At 41.1% G+C, this 26,414-nt stretch overlaps 1 protein-coding gene across 3 annotated transcripts in view; it reads right to left on the bottom strand.

The window, feature by feature from the left end:
- tshz1 (teashirt zinc finger homeobox 1) overlaps positions 1-26,414 on the bottom strand; it is a 229,795-nt gene that overhangs the window by 200,713 nt on the left and 2,668 nt on the right. The window lies entirely within an intron of this gene.

The following is a 26,414-nucleotide window of genomic DNA, read 5'->3' as shown; positions in this document are numbered from 1 at the left end:
AGAGAATGACCACGCTGATCTTGATAACCAGACTGTTGGAACAGGAACAGATACAGAAGGTAATACTCCCAAAGAAATTGATGATAAACCGATAGAGCAAACAGTGGAACAGCTATCATTCATCAACAGCTATGTGAAGAGGGAAGTTACCTGATTTTCAATTGAAGACTTTCTTGCATTTCATGAATTTTCCAAAAAAGGAAGAAATTCCAGAGAAAATCTTAGCAAGTCTCAATCTGAACTTGGAAGACTGGGTCGGTCAAGCCCATGACAATGGCTTCAATATAGTAGGAAAGTACAGTGGTGCACAGGCTATCTTAAAGGAGAAGGAGAACTGCATTTTCTCCAGTTGTGCAAATCTTACCCTGAATCTCATTGGTGTGGATTGTGCAGTGAAGCTATAACATTCTTTGGAATCAGACAGAAATTGTTCAATGTCTTCAGTCCAAGTCCCCAGTGGTGGGAGATCCTGAAAGAACATCTCCCTGTCTCACTGCATAAAATGTCAAAGACAAGGTCCTTAGCGAGAATTGACTGTGCAAGGCCAATTGCATGACATTGGATAGGGTTAGAAATGCAGTGGCAGAGCTGAGTGAAGTTACTAATTTGACAGCAGAGTGTAAGACTGATCTTCAGGGTATCAAAAAAGAATGCTTAGATACCTTTGAATGTGTATGGATGTCAGCCATTTGAGGGATTAAAGTTCTCACAATGGTTCAGGAGGTTAACTTGGTAAATAGAATCTCATGATGCCACATTAGATGTGGAAAGGGACAACACTGATCAACTATGGGCAAATATCCTGAGAGGGAAATGGAATCATATATTTGAAGAAGCATGGCATGTCAATCAAAATTGGTGTGCCAGATCATTTTGCTACTGACAGGGATTACCCAACACAAAAGGATGCCAAAAATTACTTCTGGGTGAATGCGTTCTTCAACATAATTGACTTTATCGATGGCCTTTCATGTCGCTTTTCTGCGGTCAGGGACATTTGTGGATTTTTTGATTTTTTTTGTGGCACTTTAAGCAGTTAGAGAAGAATGAGTTGTTACAAAAAGCTCATCAGTTTCAGCTGCGATACCCAAGTCATATTTCAAGTGACATTCAGAGGGAAGTGTTTCTTCTTAAAAGAATTTTTGATGTGAATTTCAAACTCGATGCTGTGTTACTGAAGAAAATTTATGGGCAAATATTGAACTTGAGATTGGGCAATGTTTTCCCAAATGCCATCATCGCGTTGCGCATTTTGTGTGTCATTGCCAGCAACTGTGGCCTCAAATGAGAGGAGCTTGTGTCATAAAATGAATTAAGTCATACTTTCAGTCCACAATGGTGCAAGAATGTTTCAATTGATTAGCAATTTTGAACATCAACAGGGACAAGACAAAGTTGCTGGATTTTTCTGGTGTATGATGAATTTGCCCAATGAAAAGCACATAAAGCATTTCTGAATGTGAAGTGATGACCATTTCTGATCTGAAATTCCAAAAACAGAATAAACATGAATGTACTATTGTATTTACTGCTTCTTATTATAGTACAGTATTCTATTGTTTTATATACATTTTGAATAAAATTGCTACCCATTACCTTTAGAAGTCATTCTAGTTCTTTTATTCTGTTCCATTACTTGTAAGTATACATGTACACTACATGTATATGTATACACCTATACATAAATCATATGTATTTAGCACTGATTACAAAAATACATAAGAGAGCAGTTTGAAATGGGGCCTACATTTCCCATCTGGCCTAGGCCTATTACCAGCTTTGCACAGGTCTGATCTCCCACTCCAGCATGTGTTGCGAGACACTTGGGGTTGACAACTGTGTGATCTAACAATCTGAGGTGGACAGTCACAATATAGCTTGAAGACATCTGATCTTCAGAGAACACAGTCCTCGAAAAATGTAGCAGAACCATTTGTGGGATTAACTGCTTCTTCAGTGACTGATGTCATAATTTAGTGCCAAAGGACCAAATGATGTCTTCCCTTCTCTACATCATGAGCTCTGCACAGCCACCCCAAACAACTCCGTTCATCCCACTCTCTTGGAACGATCCTCCAGAGCTGAGACCTGGCAAAGGACAGCTAAAATCCCTGGGACCCTTCAAGATCATCCAGGACCTGATGTTGATCTCCTCAGTACCAACCAAACCACGATAGTGCACTGGAAAACAAACAGAGCCCAAACCAACCCACATCGGCCACAATCTATTAACAGAAACAGTGTCCTGAGATGGGATCACACACAACAGTAATCCTTCTGCACACATACCATCAAATCTCCACCACATGGTGGGACTATTGCACAGCATGCCCTCTTTCTGTGCAATGAAAGAGGTTGGCTTAAAACATTATGCCTATTTTTAAATTTCCAACATCACAGCATAATTATGGGTGCTGCTCCCCCTCCACCCCCTCACTTCCCCAACATAAACATAACTCTTTAGACAATAAAACTTTAATGGTCAATGCATTGTAGCCAAATTGTAGAAAAAAAACTAGCTCGTTGTAAATTTCCTACTCACTGCTGCATGTACCGTTTGGAACTCTAGCAAAAAGTACCATCTCTCTAGACTGCTGAGTTGAAGTGAATTAATACCATCCTATGTCACAAGATCACTTGATCGGTATTGCCCATTCAGCTTCTTGATGATCTGAGCTTTTTGATTCCAAATGCCCGAGTCACCTGACTCCAATTGCCAGATGCAGCCTTCAGATAAAAATCCCTGTTGAAGTCTGCTACAAGCTCTCGTGGTGTGGTTGCCCTTCATCTCTGCCAGTCCCACACTAGCCCTAGTTCAACCTCTCCCATCCTGTCCACGTCCCCCTCTGAACGCTCAGTTTGATAGAGGGTTCTGGCCCGAACAGTTGACCGCTCATTCTCCCCCCCCCCCCCACCCCCCTACTGATGTCCCTTGATACTCTGAGTTCCTCCAACCTGGTTTTTTTTTGCCATTGGGTTTGGGCTGATACTGATGATCCATTTTAAACGGGTGTTTCGGAAGGGTGCGGGAATTTAAGGCTGAAAGAGTTAGCAGTGGCTGTCTAGACAGCAGATACGATAGGTGTGTGCTCACATTGCATAGAATAATGACTGACATCCTGCCGCATATAAATGCACAGCAGCCGCTCTTCCGATGCAGCAAGCACCTTGTAACGGCTGGGAACTACAAAATGCAATGCTTCACAGGCCGAGTAGCTCTGGAGATCTCTTTATCACACACACCTGGACGTAAGATACACAGAGCAGCCTGCCACACATGGGGCCTTGGGGGTGCCGGATTTTACAGTTAAAGTCATTTACTTCTACATACAGCAACTTCTTTCTTTCAGGACATTTTCAAATGCTGTCCAGCCAATGAAGAAATCCTTGATTGCTTTTAGAGGAAAGGCACCATCCTCTGAACAACACAGCCAACTCCAATCGTGTGCTGTAAAGTGGATCTGGGCATCAGGCATCGTCCTTGGAGAGAGATGGTCAGTCAACGTTTCGGATTCGGGTCCTTTCATCGAGACGCGAGTTCCCTCCGTGGATCGTGTGATCCGCTGACTCCCTCCAGCTCCTCCTTATTTGCTATAGATTCCAGCATCTCCAGTTTCTTGGTTTTATCCAGTAGTGTGACAACGATTGGATCATCTGTTCTCCTGGTGTTGACTGAGAGATGAATAGTGAACAGATCCAATGATAATACCTCGGGATAGGTCATATCTATCAACCTCTCAACACCACCCCCCCTTCCCCCCACTTCTTCCACACCTTCTGAGCTTGAAAACACGAATTTCCGGATTTAAGGAGCATTTCTTTCCTGCTGTGATTAGGCTCATAAATGTTAATCTCATTGGCAAAAGGCCACTTTTTAACTCCACGATTTAAGATTTTAGCCATGGCTTCATTTATTTATTTTGTTATTTTTGAACTACCTGTTCTTTGAGTAGACTTGACTGATGTATTTTACAATGCATTTTTATTGTCTCTCAGTACACACAATAAACAACTCAATTTTAAAAATAGACGTCCACCCGAGGGACGAGATGCATCAACCAACACTATGGCACTCCCTCGACGATCCACCGGGAATGGTGTGGCAATGAATCTGTGGGATGGGGCATGAACATCACAATAGTGAGACTTGGGAGGAAAGCGCTACCTATTTCGCCACAGCGGACACATGGAAACAACAGGCCAATGGATAAACGATGTTCGCCGCACCTCAAAGACGGGTGAAATTCCTGCTAGTTTCGGGATTACGAACGGTAATAAACACATATCGCGGACTTTTTAAAATGAACGTTCCAACAACTAAACCGGAAAATTATAGTCCTGATTTAAACTAAACTCGATAAACATTGATACCCACGAATCTCCGCTCACTTCGCAGGTAGCCCAGAAGCATAAGGTGGATGGCCATCAGTTTCCAGCAAATTAAGACGTGCTTTGAGGCATTACCTCAAATGTTTTAACACTGCACACCAAAGATGAATTGTTTATTCATGGTATGTATTTTCCACGGATTATTTCAGCCATTCCATAAGTGTGAACAGATCTCAGGCCCCCAGGACACTTTGTTGACCTACAGGCGTGGTGCGAGCTCCCCTCAAGCACGGGGACTCAACTCTGGCCAACTCCCCTAGGAAAGGCTGCACTCTCGAGCTGCAGAATGGCCAGTGTGGACAGGCCAGGGAGAGAACCCTGCCTGGAAGATGAGCTGATGGATTGGCGCTTGAGCTGAGGACGAGATATTAAAAGTCCAATTATAAATAATCGAGAAAAGAATTCATGTCGGGCATTTCCCTTCCTAGTTGCATTCAACGTTGCAAATCATGGAATTCGTTTTCAATAAACTGAATCTGTTTATCGTGGATGGGGCTGACGTACAGTATGACTGCCGAGACAGAAACCAGCGCACAAGGAAGGGGGCACACGAGAGGGGCAAGAAGGAGACTGCAAAAACGAACTCTCTCGGGCTTTTGTTCTGTTCTATTTCCCATGCCTGACCCGACTCCTTTGATAAATGGCACATGTCATTCTGTCAAGAGTTGACACCGCAACTGGGAGGCCCGGTGATGTACGATCTCGCTGCAAAAATGAAATCAACTATTCGCCAGCGAGCAAGACGGTGCCATCAGGATTTAGTTTCAGCACTCGCTGAAAGATATGTTTTGACTTTTTGTGGGGGGGGGATCGGGATTTAGACCCGGGCTGGACAAAAATGATCGCCGCAGTCACAGAACAAATAAAGGCATATACTTCAATTAATAATGAATCAAAGTTGCGGCTATCGAGAACCAGATAACCGAATGGCAGACGTTTTCTTTGCAATGGTGTAATCTGGAATTAATAAATGACCAACATAAGTAACCAATACGTGATGAGACGGAGTTACTGCTTGTTGCATTTGCAAGGGCGAGCAGCTTTTTGTTTTATCATTAGTAAATATACAAATGTGCCGGAGAAACACAACAGGGACCGCAGTGTCCATAGGAGGCAAATATATATTAACTACGTTTCGGCCCTGAGCCCTTTGACGAGCTCATTTCATTTTTACCAAACATGTTTCTGTTGATCTTGGGCGAAAGAGTTATTTGTAAGATTATCCCGAAAGCGGAGAACAGACAGATGCCAATAAATCGCTGAGCATCTCTCGGGGAAGTTTACGAAGGATCTAAAATCCCATTAAGATCGCATTTGTCAACCGTCAGGATCAAAAGTGATTATTGGAAAGTGGGAACCGAGGGAGTTCCTCGAACTCTCAAGAAGAGCACAAAGTGTCAAACAAGACTCTGGTTTCAGTAATGAATCTAACTCTTCCATCCGAAATTGGTGTAGATCATGGAAAAGAAAGGCAACTCTGGCGAGTGTATGTGTGAGAGAGAGAGCTCACGTTTCTTTGAAAAGTTCAAACCATCTGCCGGTACGTGAACTGTGGCTGACCTCACATGATTTGCACTTCGGTCAGAATGCCTCCCCCCACCATAGTAAAAAAAAAGAGATTGGGGAGGGAAGGTGGGGCGGAGAAAGCATGATTAAGAATGACTGATGACTGCCAGTCATGGTTCATCTCACCCAAGCTTTGGTCTCTGCCTTGGTAATAAAGTGCCTTTTATTAGCACGAACACTCCATATATAAAAAAAGAGGGTGTGTTCAGACTTTGTTGACTTCGTCTTGCTGATTCCGGAGAGATGGATTGGCCTTACAAAATCCCACCTCCCTCCCCAACTTATTTTAATTGCTACCACCGCCAATGGCTCCTGCAAGTCAACCGCACTGTGTGGCTGCCTCCTCTCACACGCCAGTCACGCACAAGGTTTCCTGTACCACCACCCCCACCAAGGCACTTAAAACGTCTTCTCCGCCCCTCACCTAAACAAGCAGGGTAATCTGTCCATTTTTGGTCAGTTTTGCACAGAATGAAATTGACCAACCAGCCACCTCCTTGTAATTGTATTGAATGGGGCATCAGGGCCCCGCGTTGTAAAGTTCGACACCACATTTTAAATGCAAACAGGAAAGTGATGCGAACAACTGAGATTCGATGCGTGGAAAAAAACACGAGAACAATATCCTAGTTCCACTAAGTTACAAGCAGCAGGCCCCGAGAAAACACGCATACACAGTCGAAGCAATCCTCCAGAAATGCTAGAGATTTTAGGGGGATTGTTGTTAAAGACTGTAGTTCCTTTGTGTTGACTTAAAGGAGCTACAACTTGATGGGCCCAGAGAGCTGAATGTAACCCAAATAAATTTTCTTCACCTCATGCACAAGAAACAGGGCTGGAACCATTTGGGGCAATTTCAACCAATTTCCCTCCCTTTTGAAGCCTAATTTCAGTTCCTTCCCAGAAGAATATGCAAGGAAACACAGCAGGAGCAATTGGATTCACCATTCCATCCTACACTAATATCCCATCATTCCCTTCAAAAAGTCTCATGCAAGTCTTCCGCAGAATTTAGAAGAAAGAGGTGATCTCATTGGATGTCCTTCCAGAGTCAGCAGGGATAGATGCAGGACTAATGTTTCCCCTGGATGGGGTGTCTAGAATCAGGAGTTACAGTCTCAGAATTAGGGATCAGTTATTCAGGACTGAGATAAGAAGAAATTTCTTTGGCCCAAGGCTGGTGAATCATTAGAATTATCTAGTCAAAAGGACATTGGAGTCCTAGCCATTGAGTCTATTCAATAGGTTAATAGATCTTTAGATATTGAGGGAATCAAAGCATTGGGATTCATGCAGGGAAGTGCAATGAGGTAAAAGGTCAGTCACAATTGTACCTAATGATGCAGCTCGTATGATAGGTTGAATGGTCTCTTTCTGCTGTCACCTTTTGCAACAGATTACAAAACATTGCAACTGAAAACATTCATAGGCCATTTTATTTCCATCCAAGGCCAGCATGGACACCTCATCTCGAATTGCCCTTGAACTGAATGATTTGCAATGCCATCTCAGAGGGCAGTCAAGCGGTCAACTATCGTTTTGCCCCTGCATTGACATAGAGGCAGACAGCATATCTCATCCACATTTGTGAACCAATTGAGTTTTAACTGCAATCAGTAATCTCATTGTCACCAGTACAGAGTCTAGCATTTTTATCTCAGATTTATTTAATGTAATAAATGTAAATTTCCCAGCTTCTATATTGTTTGCGGAGAGGTGGTGTGGGGGTTGGAATCAGTGCAGGTGTAGACTCTTCAAGCCTACCCTGTCAATCAATTAGATCCAAGCATAATCTGAACTCTACCTTTCAGTTTACCCATCCTCTCTATATCCACCCTGTGAAGACCTCCCTCAGGATCTTTTATATTTCAATCAAATCCTTTTTTACTCTTCGTAACTCTAGGAAATCCAAGCCAAGCATGTCTAACTTTTCTCATTAGACAACCCAATCATTCAATATATTAGTATTAGGAAATATAGTCATGATTTTATTGAATGGTAGAGCAGGTTTCAGGAGCTGAAACCTTCCAAATATTTTTAATGTTGTTTGAAGTAAACTGCCTTTGTGCTTCGAGTTCCTTAAATCTATTCACTTTACACATGTTGAGAAAGTCTATGGAATCAGTAATGCTGCAAGCCTAATATGCCTAACCATTCCCCAAAAGGCAGATTACTCTGTCCAGCTCGACATAAACTGCTTCCAATGGATTTACATCCTTAAAAAAGGAGATCAATACTGTGCACAGTTCTCCAGTCATGCTTTCATCAATGATCTATGAAGCATAAATGTCCCTTGGTTTGTATTCAATTCTCCCTCACAATAAGCAATACAACTCTGTTAGTTTTCCTAATTACCAGAGATGTACCTGCATCCACAAGATCATATACTAGGGAGCCAACATCTCTGCATCTGAGAAGAGTAACTGGAAATACAACAAAATGACTGGATTGCATAAAGCAGATAAATTATCAGCTGTTGCAGACACCTCTTCCAACTGTCAATTGGGTTCCCATTGACAACAATTCTATAAAGTGCAAAACAAGCTATTATTCATTTTACCCTGTCATGCAAAATATACGATCAACATGCCCTAAAATTCCAACTGCCATTGACATAGTGATGAAATTTTCCAGCAAACTCGGAAATAATCCATCTCTGTTGGTAGCAGTCATGTTCAAGTAAACATAAAATGATATAGGGAAAGAAAGGTATTTACCCATCACTTCTCAAAGCTTTTAGGTGTGCTTTCAAGCAAAGTTGCAGTTACTTTTATAATGTAGGAAACACTTGGAGTGCAGAGAAATCCCATGAACAACTAAGCGATAACAAGCTGATGATCTGTTTGGTGTCCAGGACACCAGAGAGAACTCCAAGAGATGATGGGTCTATGGGTTAATTGGCCATGGTAAATTGCCTCTAGTGTATGGCTGAGTGGGAATACTTTGGGGTAAAAATTGAAAAAGGAAAATTAGTTTTGGGAGGATTATCTAAACTCAAATTAGGGTAATCCTATCCTCTAGCACTCATTAAAAATGGGCTTGTAAAGGTTGGCGCACACTAGGAGGGCCAAAAGACGTTTCCATGCTTTATCTCTCTATTATGTTTTTTTACCAAGAATTTATGGGGTTTTTTCCATTCAAAAATTTTTTCCTACATTCCGGAGTGGGCCGTTCACACACCAATGACCAAAACTCGGAATCTCCGTTCCTTTATGCGATTTTACGCTGGATGTGGTAAGTAAAGACTTGCAAATAGTTCTGTTTAGACTGCAGGCAGTCCACAAAAACATGTCTAGGGTGCTGCAGGAAAAATTTTGGAATGGGAATGAGTCACTCATTTCCATTCCAAACTTTTTACACAAAACCTACCTTGTGAGAATTTTACAAAAATATCCCGTTACGCAGTAGCTGTGTAAAAACCATATATGATTCTAAAATGGTGTTGGAACATATAGTATGGAGACATACATTCTCTGCAGCTTCGATAAGTCAACATAAGTAGTGGTAAGAATAAAGTTCCTGACACATAGATGGTGCTTTTGGACAAAAACTTCAAGTATTTAATGGACCCAGGCTCTTTGCAATAATGTTGATGCCTTAATTTAAATAACTCAGTAGAAGTAAATTGTTTGCACCTTTAACAGTTGTACAATAAATTTTCACAGTTTCTCCCTCCCAAAAACACATAAGGAACTGATACAATCCAACAATCAATTCTTCACAGCTGCTAAACAATTTATCTTACAAAGCAAAACATTGTTGAACATTGCATCATTCAGATATTGTTGCAGTGATAATGAGGGAAAATGCAACATGATCACCTGTTGCAATAGTGATGGTGATGAACTATGTATATACCATAATGATGGGTGAATCTGAACAGGACAGGTTTCTGGTGAAAGAGGTGATATTCTAGACAAAATTTTCAGCCCACCCATCAATCAATATATTCAATTTTGTGACAAGGGTCAGATTGAAACTATTTCCTCCTGGACAAACAACATTTAAAAATCATCAAACTGATGTGGCATCCGATCCTGTATCTACATGGGTTTCCTCCCACTATTCAAAATGTATTGGGGTTGTAGGTCAATTGGCTGGGATTGGTCACTACGGGCTCATGGGCTGAAAGGGCCTGATATCATGCTGTATGTCTAAATTTTAAAAAATTTAAATTAAAAAAACTCAACATGTAGCTTGCTGGTATTTAGTGAGAATGTGTGATATGAACAATTATTGCATTGTTTGGTGCTTTTGGAGCACACATTACAAAGCTGCATCTTTAGAACCCTGGCAAACATCATCGGCCCCCAACCCTTCCATTCCATACTGCTGGTTGCACAAAACTGCATCATTATTCTCAAGGAGAAACAACCATAGAGCAGGCTGTATACTATCTAAGATGTCTTATAATGAGAGCAAACTATTGTTCTAAACTTGTTTTCATTGCTTTTCAGAGCATTGTCAGCTATATGGCAACTGGTCCATGTGAAAAATAAAGCATTCCTGCTTTTTGTTTGTAAGGATCACCTTTGCTCTGGGGTGGTTAAAAAATAGATAATTTCTAAGACAGTTTACAAAAAGTTGCTTTTGATCTTGTTCAAATGTATCGAGTAATTAACTATTTTTGTTGGACAATACTAACAATTAACCATGTGGTCTTTAAATCTCTTCTTTGCCCTGTTCATATTTTTTACATACCTATAGTAATAAATTAGTGGCTTCATAACCCCAAACTGATTTGTCAATTCCAAACTCTGCAAAAAGGTGTTAATATACTGCTAGATAAGTCAGGCAGAATTATACAGAAAGTTGCCACAAAAATGATGGATTTCATTTTATCAATGAGTTGGGAAAGGATCCATGATGGTCAAGTTACAGATCAACTATCAGCTCTTAACTGAGTCAGTAGCCTCAAGGCTTTTTGCATTCCTCCAACAAAGGTCCATGTGGCATTGTTTTAAATGCCATTCTCAAATGATATAAATAAAGCCTTGCATTTGTACAGCAATTCCCTGTCCTAGAATCCACTAAAGCACGCGATACCTAATGAAATACGTTTATACTTGTTAGGACATTCCGTAGCCAATTAATCTGATAAACATCAATGTAACAATGAAAAGGGATAACTGTCCTTTTCATCTATCACCTAATGGAAGCATCTCTGGAAGTGTGGCCCCCTTTTAGTGTCATTGAAGTTCAGCCTACAACTTTATACTCAAGAACCCACACGTGACTCGGAAGTGAAAGTGCGGGCCACTGAGGGATAACAGGTGTGGTGAAGGTGTGCCAAAACATTAATTTGGCAATTTTGGATCCACAATGGCCTTGTACATCAATCATCCCAGCCCTGTGGTAATAGGTCAAGAATTGTCCAGAGTACTGTCTTAGGCCCAAATATCAACTTTCTCATTACAGTAATAACTCTTCCATCTCAAGATCAAACCTGGGCCTGCTCATAACTCATCAAAATATGAAAGAGTCCAACAGGTACAAGCTAATAAGTGGAATACAGTTCATATTAAATAAATCCTTGGCAATGGCCATTCCCAAGATGGTAGTGTCTCCTAGAACGCTTCCACCAGCGTTGTCTCCGCTCCATCCTCAACATCCATTGGAGCGCTTACACCCCTAACGTCGAAGTACTCGAGATGGCAGAGGTCGACAGCATCGAGTCCACGCTGCTGAAGATCCAGCTGCGCTGGGTGGGTCACGTCTCCAGAATGGAGGACCATCGCCTTCCCAAGATCGTGTTATATGGCGAGCTCTCCACTGGCCACCGTGACAGAGGTGCACCAAAGAAAAGGTACAAGGACTGCCTAAAGAAATCTCTTGGTGCCTGCCACATTGACCACCGCCAGTGGGCTGATATCGCCTCAAACCGTGCATCTTGGCGCCTCACAGTTTGGCGGGCAGCAACCTCCTTTGAAGAAGACCGCAGAGCCCACCTCACTGACAAAAGGCAAAGGAGGAAAAACCCAACACCCAACCCCAACCCACCAATTTTCCCCTGCAACCGCTGCAATCGTGTCTGCCTGTCCCGCATCGGACTTGTCAGCCACAAACGAGCCTGCAGCTGACGTGGACTTTTACCCCCTCCATAAATCTTCGTCCGCGAAGCCAAGCCAAAGAAGAAGTGTCTTACCACCTACCTCAGACATACTCTTGCATTATCATTGCTGAATCTTCACCCTCATATATCGTTGGCCACCTCTGACCAGAAGGACTACTTAGATAGCCACTGCAATTCGAAAGGCAGGTCAGAGGCTGGGAATCCAGCAGCAAATAATTAATTTTGAAACCCCTAAGTCTTTTCACCAAATACAAATCACAAATCATGGATGATGGAATCCATATCCTGGATGTGTGCAGTTCCAACAGCACTCAAGGAGGTTGATGCCATCAGAGTGCTGCACAGCCAGTGCTTCCATCAGGTGAAAGATAAAAGGACAATAATTCCTTTTCATTATTACACTGTTGTTTATGGCATTCTTTGTGCCATGAGAAGATAAAGCAGCTTGTTTGTTTGTCTTCCCATCCACTACCCTGAACATTTACATGCTTCTCTGCTAATAACAGGTGGCTACCTGTGTGTGCCATTTACAAAATGCACAGCAGATATTCAACAAAATTTCAACAGTACCTTCCAAAACTCTACCATCTAGACACAAGTTCAAGGACAACAGCTTCATATCAATGGTGTCATGTGTGGAATGCAGAAGACGACGGGAAGTGACAAACCTAGCCAAGTCCATCACGGGCAACAATCGCCGTCCATTGAAGAGATGTACATTAGGCATTGCCTCACAAAGGCAGCCAGCATCATCAAGGATCCCCATCACTCTGGTCAAAATACCTTCTTGCTGCTATCTTCAAGCAGAAGGAAGAGAACCTTGAAGTCCGGCACCTCGAGGTACAAAAACAGATTTGTTCCAACAGCTATCAGGCTGTTGAACCTTTCCAACTACTCTGAGATCACCAAAGATCTGTCTGCACCTTTGAAATAGCAGTTTCTGCACTACTGCAACTGTGAATATTTATTATCTTTTTTCTCTCTCACACAGTGCATCATGTTAATTCAATTTATACTTAAATTTTTTTTACATTTATTTATTTTAATTAACTTTTAAAGTAATTTAAATTATAAAAATTACAGTATTTTAATAGGCCATGCCGCCCAATTAACCTACACCTTCAGTATGTTTCGAATCTTGGGAGGAAACCAGAGCCCTGGGAGAAAACCCATGCAAACACAGGGAGAACGTACAAACTCCTTACAGACAGCATGGGATTCGAACCCAGGTCATGTCCCGATCGCTGGCACTAGAAAGGCGTTGCACTAACCGCACCAACCATGTCGCCCTACTATGCCAACCGTGACAAACTAATGTTTATCAGTGTGTTTTATGCAAGCAAGAATTTGACTGGATCTGCATCGTACCATATGTATGACAATGAAAACTCATCATCCTCATACTGTTCACCATCCTGACTTGGAAATATATCACCATCACTTCATTATAGCTGCATCTAAATCCTGGAACTCTCTCCCTAAAAGCACCATAGAAGCACCTTCAGCAGAATTCAAGGCAGCCGTTCACCACCACCAATCATCTCAAGAGCACTTAAAAAAGGATGTTGGATAGCAATGCGTCCATTTCAGGGATGATTAAAGAAAACTGCAGATTTTTTTCTTTTTTTTTAGTCAAAAGTTTTGATCCTAGCCATCTCAACTTTTGGACTATTTTCAAACAATGATTTTACTCTCTATGATTTATGCATTTAGACATGCAGGCACAGCAAATTACTTCCATCAGTACTATGCACAGTTTGATCGAAATGTTAAACAAACATGAAGGCACAAAAAGTCAATGAGAACTTTTACTTTTCAGGGAAAACTGAACAGGCTGAGGGACAAACTGACACGGGCCTTCAAGACTACGTAAAAACACAATGCTGGATAAACTCAGCATTGTACTTTATGTAGCAAAGATAAAGATACTTAACAAATGTTTCGGGTTTGAGCCCTTCATCAAGGGAGGAGCAAAATGTGCCTGAACAAAATGGTGGGGGAGGGGCAGAGGGAGGAGCACCAGCATGGTCAGATGGGTTGAATGGACTGAAGGTCATCAAACTAAAACATTGTTGGTTTATCTCTCACAGCTATTGCCTGGCTGAATATTTCCAGCTTTCCTCATGATTTGCATAACACAAAAATTGTAGCACAGGCGTGATGGAAAACTACATCACACTGTGACAAGGATAAACAGCTGAATTGGAACAGACTGTTGTGCAAATTTGCTGTGAAGAATTGCAAACATTGGGCTTTAATCTTCCTGAGTTTTCCAGATTTAATTTCATGGACCCTCTTTTTCTGCTCCTGTACAGTTGGGTTTATGTTGAGCTGTGGTTTCCTTGAGAGCAGAGTTGAGCAACCAACCACTCAGTATTGGTCAGATGATGGTTCCATGATTAATCTGACTCAATACACTAATCACCATCCATATGGGCACTCTTTTCAATCAGAAATTCAATGGATAGGGTTCTAGAATAAAAGCCTTGTGGAAATGAATGGCCTCCCATCACCCACTCAGAGACAGCATTAGCCATTGAGGGGTACCATTGCTCTTCTGGCACCTGAGTTTGAACCCTTAGGAAGTAATCTGAATTTTCCTGATATGTATCGATTCAAGGACCTAAATGGACCAATGAACAATTGGAGGAACAATCACTTGGTTTTCCTCTGTAACAAAGCAAGTTTAACACCTTGTCTGAGAACTCTCAGCCCCTGAGGGAACTGTAGAGCAAACACAAGTCCAGATGTCCTGAAGCAGAGAGAAGGAGTAAACGACACTGAGTCAGAACAACCTTGAATGTTAAATACTTCTATCTGAAATACTGTTAATTTGTTGGTAGAACAAGGTTCAAATGAACTATTTATCCTCTTTGCTGATCAACATACCTTACGTATGATTCTATTTCTGCCAAATTATCACTGTCAAATTTTGTGCTCGACATGAGTCTTCTCGTACCCCCCCCTCTGCCATCTCATCAGTGTAGCATGTCATTCATGCTGCTCTTAAATACAGACAGAATCACAGAGAACAGGCCAATAATCAGCAAGATAAGGACTACATTACTGGTGTCATCTGCAAACCCAAAGAAGGGAACCTCAAACCCAAACATATTTCATCTCAAACCAATGTATTCTCACACTGCACACATGCAGTTAGATATCAGTACTTGATCAATCCCAGCCAGTGAAAACTGCAGTCAAAAGAACAAGGAAGAATTCTCCAGAGATGAAAGATTGCTACTTTTGTGAAACACCCTGTTTATATTTGTTCAATGAAAATGAAATGAGAAAATAAATGTGCATTAGCAACTCATTCTGGCAACACTTAACGTTTCACAAAGTGCAGATGTGAAAGTACTGCTGCTACTTACACCCCAGGGTATTAGAGTATTAAAAAATTCTGAAGTAAATTGTTCTTCATGGTATATGTGTACGCTTGACATATGCCAAGAAATGTTTGGTGTGTGCCAAACTCCAATACGGGCTGTGCCTTGTAATTTACCAGGGAAGTTGTGTGGTTCTCTTACCTGTGCTTTCCCTGTTTCTAGCTGGTTAATCACTTTCACAATGAGCCTGATAATCAATCCAACATTGACAAACAAAAGATGTTGGAAGATTTCTGCAAAAGTCATATCAACTTGCAAGTTTTTATAAATGTGAACATGCTGGACAATTACACTTAAAATGGTGTAAATAATTATAGGAATGGGATGAGACCATTCAGCTCAGGGCTTGTTCTTTTGTTAGGTGGTGTTAGATCTTAACTGCATTTAATTATAAAACTTCCCTATGAGAATCCTATCAGCATCCAAGCTTTAAATCCCCACAAGTAAATCTGACACTTTACCAGGTGTAGAATTCTGCTTCCAGCCTAACTATAGATTAACTTAGAAACATCTCTTTAGTGACGATGCCATATATTGTCAAGAAAGCAAGCCTTCTGACATGAGCAAGTGATGGGAGCAAGAGAGCCTTTTATGTTCACTGCCTTTCTCACTGACCAGCCACCTAAAGTGAACATTCACCCCACCCCATAATTCCTTTCTGAAAATCTCAGCCTTGAATATACTGAATGACTGTAAACCGACAACATTCTAGGAGTACAGAATTCCAAACACTCACAATTATCCACTTCCCGAGTGACCACTCCCTTCTTCCTAGACAATGCTTTCTACAATTGAATATCCAACCAAGGGAATTGGTCCCTTAGCGTCTACCTCATCAACCCTAAGGGGGGGTTTCAGCAAAGATGCCAAACAAGTAGGTTTTACCCATCTGTAAGCATACAAGTGGTTCTATGTTTTGCTGCTCTGGAGAAGGGAAGGTGTACATTATAGCATGCACATGATAATCACTCCATTCTTCATTCTAGATCTATATGTGGCTATTTGCCACATTTACCTGATGGATGGTGATACTGATCAATGAGAACAAGCGAATAATGCCCATTGTTTATCAAGGTGAAAACATATCCAGCACTTATTACACCCAATGCTGTCACTTTGCTTTACTCCATTTTAATTTTTGCACTTTTATTTTAAAATCTCTCCATTGTTTCAATATCCCTTGGCCCCCTTTCCCCACAACACTCCTCAGCAACTGTCCATGTCTCTGCCCCTTTGAATATTATAATCGCACCATTAAAAGTTGTAAAGGAAGTTAGACATGTCCCCTATCTCACCAAATGGCTTCTATAGATGCAACATCGAAAGCATTCCAGATGAATGCATCACAGCAAAGAACATGAGCTACTCAGCCTAAGATTAAAAAAAAGCTGCATAACGTCGTGAATTCAGCTCAGGAGTTATTTAAACCTCCCTTTCATCCATCAAATCCATCAACTCCATCTACATCTCCGGAGGGAGGTAGTCAACATAAGAAAGGACACCCCCCCCCCCCCATCCTATGTTGTAGTGTAGTGAACATAGTAGCTGGTGTTTCAATTCAAAGATCTAGTTTTCAGCAATGTTCTTTAGTTGGTGGTGGAATGAACAGGAGAAGGCTATCTCCTACTCCCCTTTAAAATCCAACCCCGAGGGTGAGTGAAGGAAAGAAGGATGCCTTGATTTAACATCCAATCTAAACATTGGATGTCTAGGAGTGTCAGCCTCATGTCCCTGGGCTAGGATTTGAACCCTCTACCTCCTGATTCCAATTGAGACTCAGATGACACAAGAGATACTATGAATTAATTTTGACCAAAATTCATTTTACTTCATAGGTAGCATCATGAATTCAAGCAAAGGTTTAATTAAGTATTTTAGTTCGGCATCATTAATCAGGTCCAGAAATAATGTTTCTGAAGATCTACCAAGAATATGCTTTGTTCACTAAAGGACAAACCATAAGTATCTGAATATGTACAATTCGATGGTAATATATATACTTAATTGGAACTCCATTAAAAGAAATAACAAACTGAGATCAATGGGGAATGTTGCTTTGCAGAAGAGATTTTATCCAGAACATATCCTGTGAGCATCAGACACCATTTACTGCTGTCATTTTACAGAAGTGTGATGCTATGACTACCAGCACCCTGCAAAACAAAGGAAGGCAGGATGTTGTAAATCAGTAATGTGAATGAAACTTTTCAGCATTAAAGCCAACAAGTAGCACTGGCCCTTTTTTAAAATGAATGTTAAAATGGCTTCTGATAAATGGGTCATTTCCTGGTGTGATGCTGAGGATGGTTAGCGTGTGTTTATGCCCGACCAGTGAAGTTCTCCTCCCTCTGGCAAAACAATATTTAGGCTAGGTCAGTACTACTCCCATGGCACGCACACACAACCACCCACACACACACACACACACACACACATACAGGTAGACCACACAGAAGCATGAACACATGCATGTAACGTAGTTTGGGAAAGTCATGGAAACATTTGTGTATACCTGTAGAAACAGAGGTACGAATACACACATTGAATCAGATGCACATGCACATATCCAAACATGCATGTACATGTGTGCATGCACACATTCATACACCACTATGCTAATAACCATAAATCCAGATGCAATTGCATGTACACACACACACACACACACACACACACACACACACACACACACACACACACACACACACACACACACACACACACACACACACACACACACACACACACACACACACAGATGCACACCAAAAAGTATTCAGGCATATATAAGCACACACTCAAACAAATTCATAGGTGCAGTGGCAACTCCTTGCTAAGGCGAAAGTTGCTTTGTTAACAGTCTCTGATGATGGAGGTGTTTCTGAGCTGCTATCTTGTGCAGATTGTTCTGGACCTGGGCTCTGAGGGAATACATATCCACCCTGGGCTGGGCAGATCTAATCAGCAGCTAATAACTACACAGGAGGAGTCATTCCCATTCATAAAGTAATGTGGAAAATAATTGCTAATACACTAGTTATCGATTAGCATGCTGACGTTCATTTTGTGGCACTAACAAAATGACAAGGGTAAAGTGTTATTTCTTTCACACACAGACAGCTGGGCTGGAAAAATGACTCCAGCAGGCAGTAATTCTTAATTGACACCTGTCAAGATAATGGCAGCAGTCACAGATGTTGCAAGGAAATTTATCCCAGGTCTGTTGATTTGTCAAACTTAATTCCCTTTCAGAGTGCTATTTGATCCTTTCTTTCCTTTCTTAATGTGTGTAAATTGCTCCGACATTTGCAACCATCCTGGATTTTAATTTCTCTTTGCCGTAACTAAACCATCTCACTCTATCAATTCTTTGTACCAGGAATGGTCTTTGCACAGGGGTTTGGTGCTGAAGTGGAGTAGGGAGTAAAGGGAGATTTGGGACAAGGAAGAATTCACAAGGATCAGAAGGAAGTTACAAGCTAGAAGGAATGGCATACGTCAAAGTGTCCCAAACATCTGGAGGACTTTTTTTTTACCATAATTATAGAATGGGGAGCAGGGAATGAATCCGTGACTCAGTCCCTGAGTGGCCATGTAGGAGAGTCTACGGCCAAAGGATAAAGCCTCAGATTAAAAGGGTATCCCTCTAGAACATATATGAGGAAAAATTCCTTCAGCCTGAATCTGTGGAATTTGTGACCACAGATGGGTGCGAAGGCCATCATTGGGTACATTTAAAGTGGAGGATGATAGATTCCTCATTACTAAGGGCATCAAAGGTAATGAAGAGGAGGCAGGAAAATTGGGTTGAAAGGATGAACACATCAGCCATGATTTGAATGGCAGAATAGACTCAATGGGCTGAATGGGCATAAGATCGATGGCCAATGGACCTGTTCTGTGCTGCAGTGCTCTATGCTCTATGTTCTGCTGCTCTCTTATTATGCTTATTGGAAGTAATAACCTGCACCATATTTAAGATGCATCTATCTGAGCTGTTGATGTACCATAATCTACAGGTCTATGGAACAAGTACAAGGAAATGGGATGAGAATGAGGGTCTCTCCATGGACCAGAATGAACATAATGGACCAAATGGCCTCATTCTATGATTGACTGCTCATCTGCTACCTCATTGCGAAAGCAATGGCACTGACAAAAGGTCATTTATAACACACCATCTGCGTCAGAATTATTTAAGAAGAATTAGAAAAAAAACCTTAATGAGAATACAAAACAAAGATCATTAAAGTAACAATGTTCTGTCTTGTCCACAATAATCGCCAATCCAAAAACCTTAAGGAAGAATAAATTTGTTGTTGGTCCACATAAAACTTTATGGAATGGAATATTTCTAGTTACCCAGTGGAATAATCGAACAAAAATATCAAGGACCACACATCATTAAGAATGAACTGAAATAGTTATATCCAGATGGTTAAATCTCAGCAATAAAACATCACTGATTCACCACTAACAGGTATTTGTGCAGTGATAAAAGGTGTCAGGTAACTTTTCCTCTTGAGTTGTTTATTTGCTGCTTTTCTGGAACACAAGTGTCACAGACTAGGCCAGCATGGAGTGCCTATCACCACTTGCCTTGAATGGAATGGCTCGCTGTGGAACATTTTGGAGGCATTGAAGAGTTAGTCACCTGGTTGGGTTTGGAGAGCAGTGTAAGGTTGGCAATTTACCTCCTCTGATTTGATCATTTTGAGGTTGTTACTACAAACAATTAGTTAATCTGAGATTATTAGCCATATTTACATTTCACAGCTGCCCCGGTGTAATTTGAACTCACATTTATAGATTATTAGTTCTAATTTCTATATTACTGGTCTGATCATATGTGCAATATCATACAACAGCAGCTATAGGTCAGTGGTAGAGGAAATTTCCTGACCAAATACTGGACAGTCTGTGTTACCCCAACATCACCAACTTCCCACTTTTCCCCCCCCCATCTCCATCATCCCAACCACCACCACTCATTTTCCATTACAAACAATGACAGACAAAAAGGGAGCCCAGCTCAGGAAGGGTTAAAAGGTCATTGTGGTCCCACTTGGAAGGGAGAGAAGGTGAATGATTATGACTGGGACAAAGCCTCGGGGCTTTGAAGTTGCCTTCCTTTAACAAGGCTTTGAAGCTCATAGGTCACGCTGGGTGTTTCAGAAGAGGCCAGCGCTTACAGTTTACTGGTGACCACTCTCCTTTCCCAGCTGGCCCTCCTCTCAAGTGCCCAGAACTTCAAGACTCTGGGTCAAAGATCCTTTTAGTTAAAAGTAATCGAGCTTTAAACTTAACTTCAATCATGAGTATAATCTAATATTTTGGATAGCCCAAAATTGGGAACTTCAACTGCAATAACAATCTGATTGAAGGGGTTAACCTAGTTAGCTTAGCAACATGTTTTATTAGCAGTTCCAATAAAGGAACATTTCTTGATCTGGGAGAGTTATGGGGGAATTCTTTATGGCCCCAGGATAACTAAATGAATTCCCTCCTGACGCTCCTCAAAGAAGGGCCTTGGCATCTTCTGTGTGCACACAAGGGGATAGACAAGGCCTCGGGTTAACATGTCAATCAAATTGCAGCATGCTACCCAATGTACTCAGTTTAAGAAATACATCCAAACTGATCACAGCGAATACGAAGGAGGAACTTCTGTTTTCACAATGTTCTGACAACAGGAGATGTGTGAAAGATGTCAGGGACAAATATCAGAATTCTATCATTCCACACCAACTGCAGTATTGCAGTGTTCAGGACAGAACAGTTAGGAACACTTCCTAATCTGCCCACTCTTTCTGATTGAAACCTCCAACATTGTCGCACTTCAGTTACATGAGTGCATCAGATCAGCCTACAGTGTAACGGTTCCCTTTAATTCTCCAAAAATTACAGGAATGATGATGTCTTTCTGAGCTGAAAGAAGTTTCAACAAATGGAAAATTTGCTTTTTTTGCAGCTTCCTTAATCAACAGTAATAATTGTATAAGACAAGCATTTTTTATGAACCAATAAAAATGATAAATGAGCACATCTAATATCATTGCGTACACCTGTTTAAAAGAACCCACCTGGTTCTCCTTTTTCCTCCTATTTAAATTAATCTAGCATCACAACTCATCATAGTTAATGTGACTCAGCAAAGAATGTTTTACTTAAACCTCTGAGAAGTTGCTTATTCCTGTTAAATAAAGAGCTCCCCTTCAAGTCACTCACTGCTTGAGCACTTTTCAGAGCTTTCAAACCAACTAGCTTCAAGAGGTATAGTCACTTGTATCATGAGGAAAGCAGGGAGGATGAATCTCAAATCCCTCTTCCAAAATCCTGATGTTCCTGCTGACTTTCACGAGGCAAAGCTCATGAGCTGGGCACAGCAGTTTTACAAGTTGTGCAAATGTTCCTCTACTCTATCCACCTCTCACCCCTCCCCCTCCAAAACAGAGGCAACTCAATGCCCGAGTTGACCCCAATGGAGGGCACATTTGTGAAAGTATTGAGAGCTACCCATGTTATTGCCACTAGTGCCTGAACAAATGAAAAAGGGATCAGAATTAGGCCCCTCAAGCCTATTGTTTCAATATGATCATGGCTATTCTGCCCCAAGCCTCATATCCTCTTCTGATAGGTGATGAAGAGCAGTGGATGTGTGGGATGTAAATTGACTTCCAATTTAAATACCCTGAATACTTTGGCCTGCACAACCCTTTCAGGTGAAGAACTGTCCAAAGGTTTGCGCACGGCAAGCTTCCATAAAGAACAGTAACTGAACAATCACCGTTCCCAGTTATGCGGAAGGAAGGAAAGGATAAATATCAGCCAGAATACCATGGCAACTCTACCTGCTCTTAAGAACCCCAATCAACCACACAGCTCTCAACTAGGAAGCTCTGCGTTGATGTCTTGAGACTAACTATCCAAGGAGTCCAACAAAAAAATGTTCAAAAAGCGTTGTTCAAGCTTCAGCCATACAGACTGAGTGAGTTCTCCAGAACGTGGAAAACAGTTATGGAGAAATCACATTCTCTTCGCTCCAGAAAGATCAAGGAATAGCAAGCCACCCAGTGATAAACAAAGCTCATTGATAAATCCACAGATAAGACAAACATAATTGGGTACAGTAGTGTTACAATTAAGTTACTGACCTAGCGTCCAATGGTCTAGAGGTGCAAGTTCAACTCCCACTACTGCAGCTGGGGAATTTCTATGCAAGTAATTAATTCAATATGGAATAACCACATCTTGGTTGTGACAATAATGAAATGATTAAATAACTCTAAAAAAAATCCATTGTTTACTAATTTCCTTCAAGGAAGGAAATAAACTGTCCAGTCTTGTATGCTCTGTATGTGACATATCCTAATGATGTGACATTTATCTGTCCTCTAAAAGTCATCTCCGCAAGTTTTGATGGAATGAAACAGGTCAGTATTTAAAGGAGATTATGATGACATTAAATGCTGACTGTAAAAGGAAAAAAAAACTGTCAACTCTGGTATTTTGATTGTCAAAAAACACTTCACAGCTAATACAATGCTTCTTTGAAGTTTGAGAAACACTGCTGCCAATTTGCACACAGGAGGGAATAATATCAGAGCCATGAGTTATTGAATGTGGCCTTTCTTTTTTACATTTGATGTGCTAAAGGCAAAACTTTGACATTTGTTGTGAAACAGAATTGTAATATTTGCCACTGAAATTAAAATGAAGGCACAGAAATTTGTATTTAAGGTGGGGATAGGTTTGTTAAGAGTCAACAGGTCAACTGATATGAGTAGAATACCACTGAAGCTCAGAACCCTAGGAGTTTTGCATGTGCGCGCGCGCACACACACACACACACACACACACACACACACACACACACACACACACACACACACACACACACACACACACACACACACACACCTTAAAGGCCAGATTCAGCAGAAAGTTGAGGGATTCCTTCTCACCCAAAGAAGCATGGAATTCTGGAACTTGATGACAGGAAGGCTAGAAAACATAGATCCATTCATCTAAAAAGTGGCTGGATGATTATTTTGCATCTTAATCAGGAGGGTTGCAAACAGACTTGCAGCTGAGCTTAGTCCAAAGGCTCAGGTAGCAGAGGAACAATGAATCAAATTATATCCCTCTGTGCAGAAAATCTCTTTCCTTCTACATTATATTGTTGTTAAAATGGATTTAATATTTGCACATGATTAGAGCTTAATATTTCAAATTATTTACAAATTTGAGCGGGCAGTTTAATTCCTAACCTCTCAAGTTACTTCACACACCAATCATCTGCTAACTAAGAAATCAAATCTTGATGCATTGTTGGGGTTTCAAGTGCAATGTTAAGACTTCTTTAACAGTGGCTGCGGGACTCTGGAGTCAATCTACTGACTTATTTCCCAATTTCCCCAACTTATTCCTTGTGGAATTGGAAGAGAGGAAGAGGAAGAGGCCTCCACCCCTTTAAAATTTTCTTTTTTGCTATGGATCATATTTGATCTGTTTTTCCATTCTATCTACTTGCCTCCAACAGTCTTGCTAACTTAAAACGTCTTGGTTTGTTGACCCCTCATGATACCACTTCTCTCTGAGTGAACACATGCTTTTTCTTGAATAACTTTACTCCAATTTTGTTCAGCTCTTTCCCCCTTGTTCTTGGCACACAGAAACAAAGTTCTCTCTTCTGCTGCTTTTGCTCAACTTAAGCCCCCTACTTTGATCACATCTTTAATCTTCACCATCCACACTTACATTAATGTGGCATTAAGATAAGCTCGGAAGTTTAACGCAACTGTTTCCCCACATACATCATCAACACCACAATTAAATGAACTTCATTGCAGCGGTGCACATTCTGAAATGTGAATAGAACATTGATATCATGAACAACCCAGATGACTGCAGCCACCAAACATGATGCGGGGCAGCAATGGGACACATTGGAACACTCATTTATTCTTCATTTGTTTGTCAGTTCAGATTGAAAAGCCCAACGAGGACTAGAAATTGAAATAACAAATTTAGAAGAAAGCTCTTTCTTCACTGAGGAACTCATTCCCACATCGAGTGGCTCCAGCCATGCACTGAAATGAAAACAGGATCAACACATGGGAAAGAAAGGATCGTGATATAGGTGATGAAGAGAAGCGGATGTGTGGGATGTAAACACCATCATGGACTATCTGGCACAAATAGTCCTCTTTTTTTTGCTGTAGACTCTATGTAATACTTTAAATGTTTATTAGAACAAAACTGCCGTCACATTATAAGAAAAACTGCAGTAAGCTTTCAGATCAGAAAGAAAGAAACAACATAGCTGGAATGTTTTAGGCTGGCCTCTGTTAGCAGCAGAATTACTGAGGTGATTACAGCAGTATTGTCTCTGTGACATGATTAGTCAGGTAGTAAAGTCCATTTGTCACCTGCACCAGTAAATTGAGTTAATTCTGCACTACGGGCTATGGGGACTGTATAATATCAACTTGATCACATCAAACCGACTGCCAGGCTGACACCTTACTAAATTTGTCAGCATTAATCATTGAAGCTGTCACAAATCCATCAAGTTTACAGATAATTAGATGCTTTGTAATGAAGCAGGAGAAACATCCCTTTTCCCTCCCTTTATTTTTGAGAGTGATAATTCCAAGGCAGCCTGGTTCATGAAGAACCATTTCCTCCTCTCCTAACTCCCATACACAAGCAATGGGACCATTTCCCTTCCCTGCACCCTTCAGCTTCCACCATAACTGCTGGCCCACCCCTTCAGTGCCCAAACAAATCCACTCTCTGGGAGAAAAAGTCATCCCATGCAGGCTGGAACAGTCAGACAAGGCACAATCCTACCTAATGAACTCATGATTCAAATGGAAAATGTGCTTAAATGCCACTACAAAAGACATTTTAGCATCTTTTCAGTTGATTTTCTCTCCGTTTAAACAGCAGATGACTCAGTCATCAACTCCATGGCTATTGCAAACCTGCATTTTGATTAAGCATGCCAAATGTCATGTACAGCAAAGAATGGAAGCACTAAAGCCTGCCAATTTTTGATTGGCCATTAAAACCAATGATGTATGTGCCTGTCAAAAGAGAGACAATTAAATCAATATTGGAAAAAGTCGCCTTGACGGCTTGTTTCTATGTAAGAGCTGTCAGGTCGAATTACCATGCACCATCACGCTTGAATCAGATGTTCTCAGCCGCTTATATAAAAATATTTGTTGTTCAAAGTTGAAGATATTCGATAAGCCACGAGTTAAATCGAGACCCATAATGTCATCCAAGCTGAACCCCCCCCCCCCCCCCGCACTTAGAAATCTCACCTCAATAAAAAAAATAGGGGTGCTATTAGAACATGCATAACGCAGAGTTGATTTGGTGGGGTTTTTTAAAAATTCTGAATATAAAAGACGATTTTTGATTTGAATGGGGATTAATAATTTCTTGAGGAAGGGGCAGCGGAGTGCAAGAATAAATGCAGCCTTAAAACTTCAGAAAGAAATGGAAAGGGATGGAGCCAAACTTGGGGGCTGAGGGTGAAATAATGAGAAGTGTTGTGGCTTAGTGTGAACGAAGTCAGGAACATGTGGGTTGCTATGGTGAGTGATTTATTGATGTTTATCAGGAATGAATAGATCAAAGGCTGCCTGGATGACAGAGGATCAATCACATGTCAAATCAAGGATAGGGATCGTCTATTAGGGATAAAAAGAGAAAGAAGCGGAAAAAAAACAGCTAGGTCCCGTTGACCACAAAACATCTCTCTGTGGAAAAAAAAGTGCTCTGTTGATTTGCTTTCATTTAACGTATTCCTCAAAGAAACACCATTCAGGCAACGGGGGGAAACTTAACAACCTTCTCCTACAGGTTTACACTGCACATGTCTCGACCTCGACGGGAGTTTTGTTATTTTAAAAGGATCAGTGTTTGTTTTGAAAATGTTTACTTCCCGAATTTTAAAACAAAAATGAAATTGTCCTTATTGT

Source organism: Narcine bancroftii, chromosome 2 (genome assembly GCF_036971445.1).
Source record: "Narcine bancroftii isolate sNarBan1 chromosome 2, sNarBan1.hap1, whole genome shotgun sequence".
Taxonomy (NCBI): Eukaryota; Metazoa; Chordata; class Chondrichthyes; order Torpediniformes; family Narcinidae; genus Narcine; species Narcine bancroftii.
Note: the sequence above shows the minus strand (reverse complement) of the source record. Positions and strands in the feature narration are given on the sequence as shown.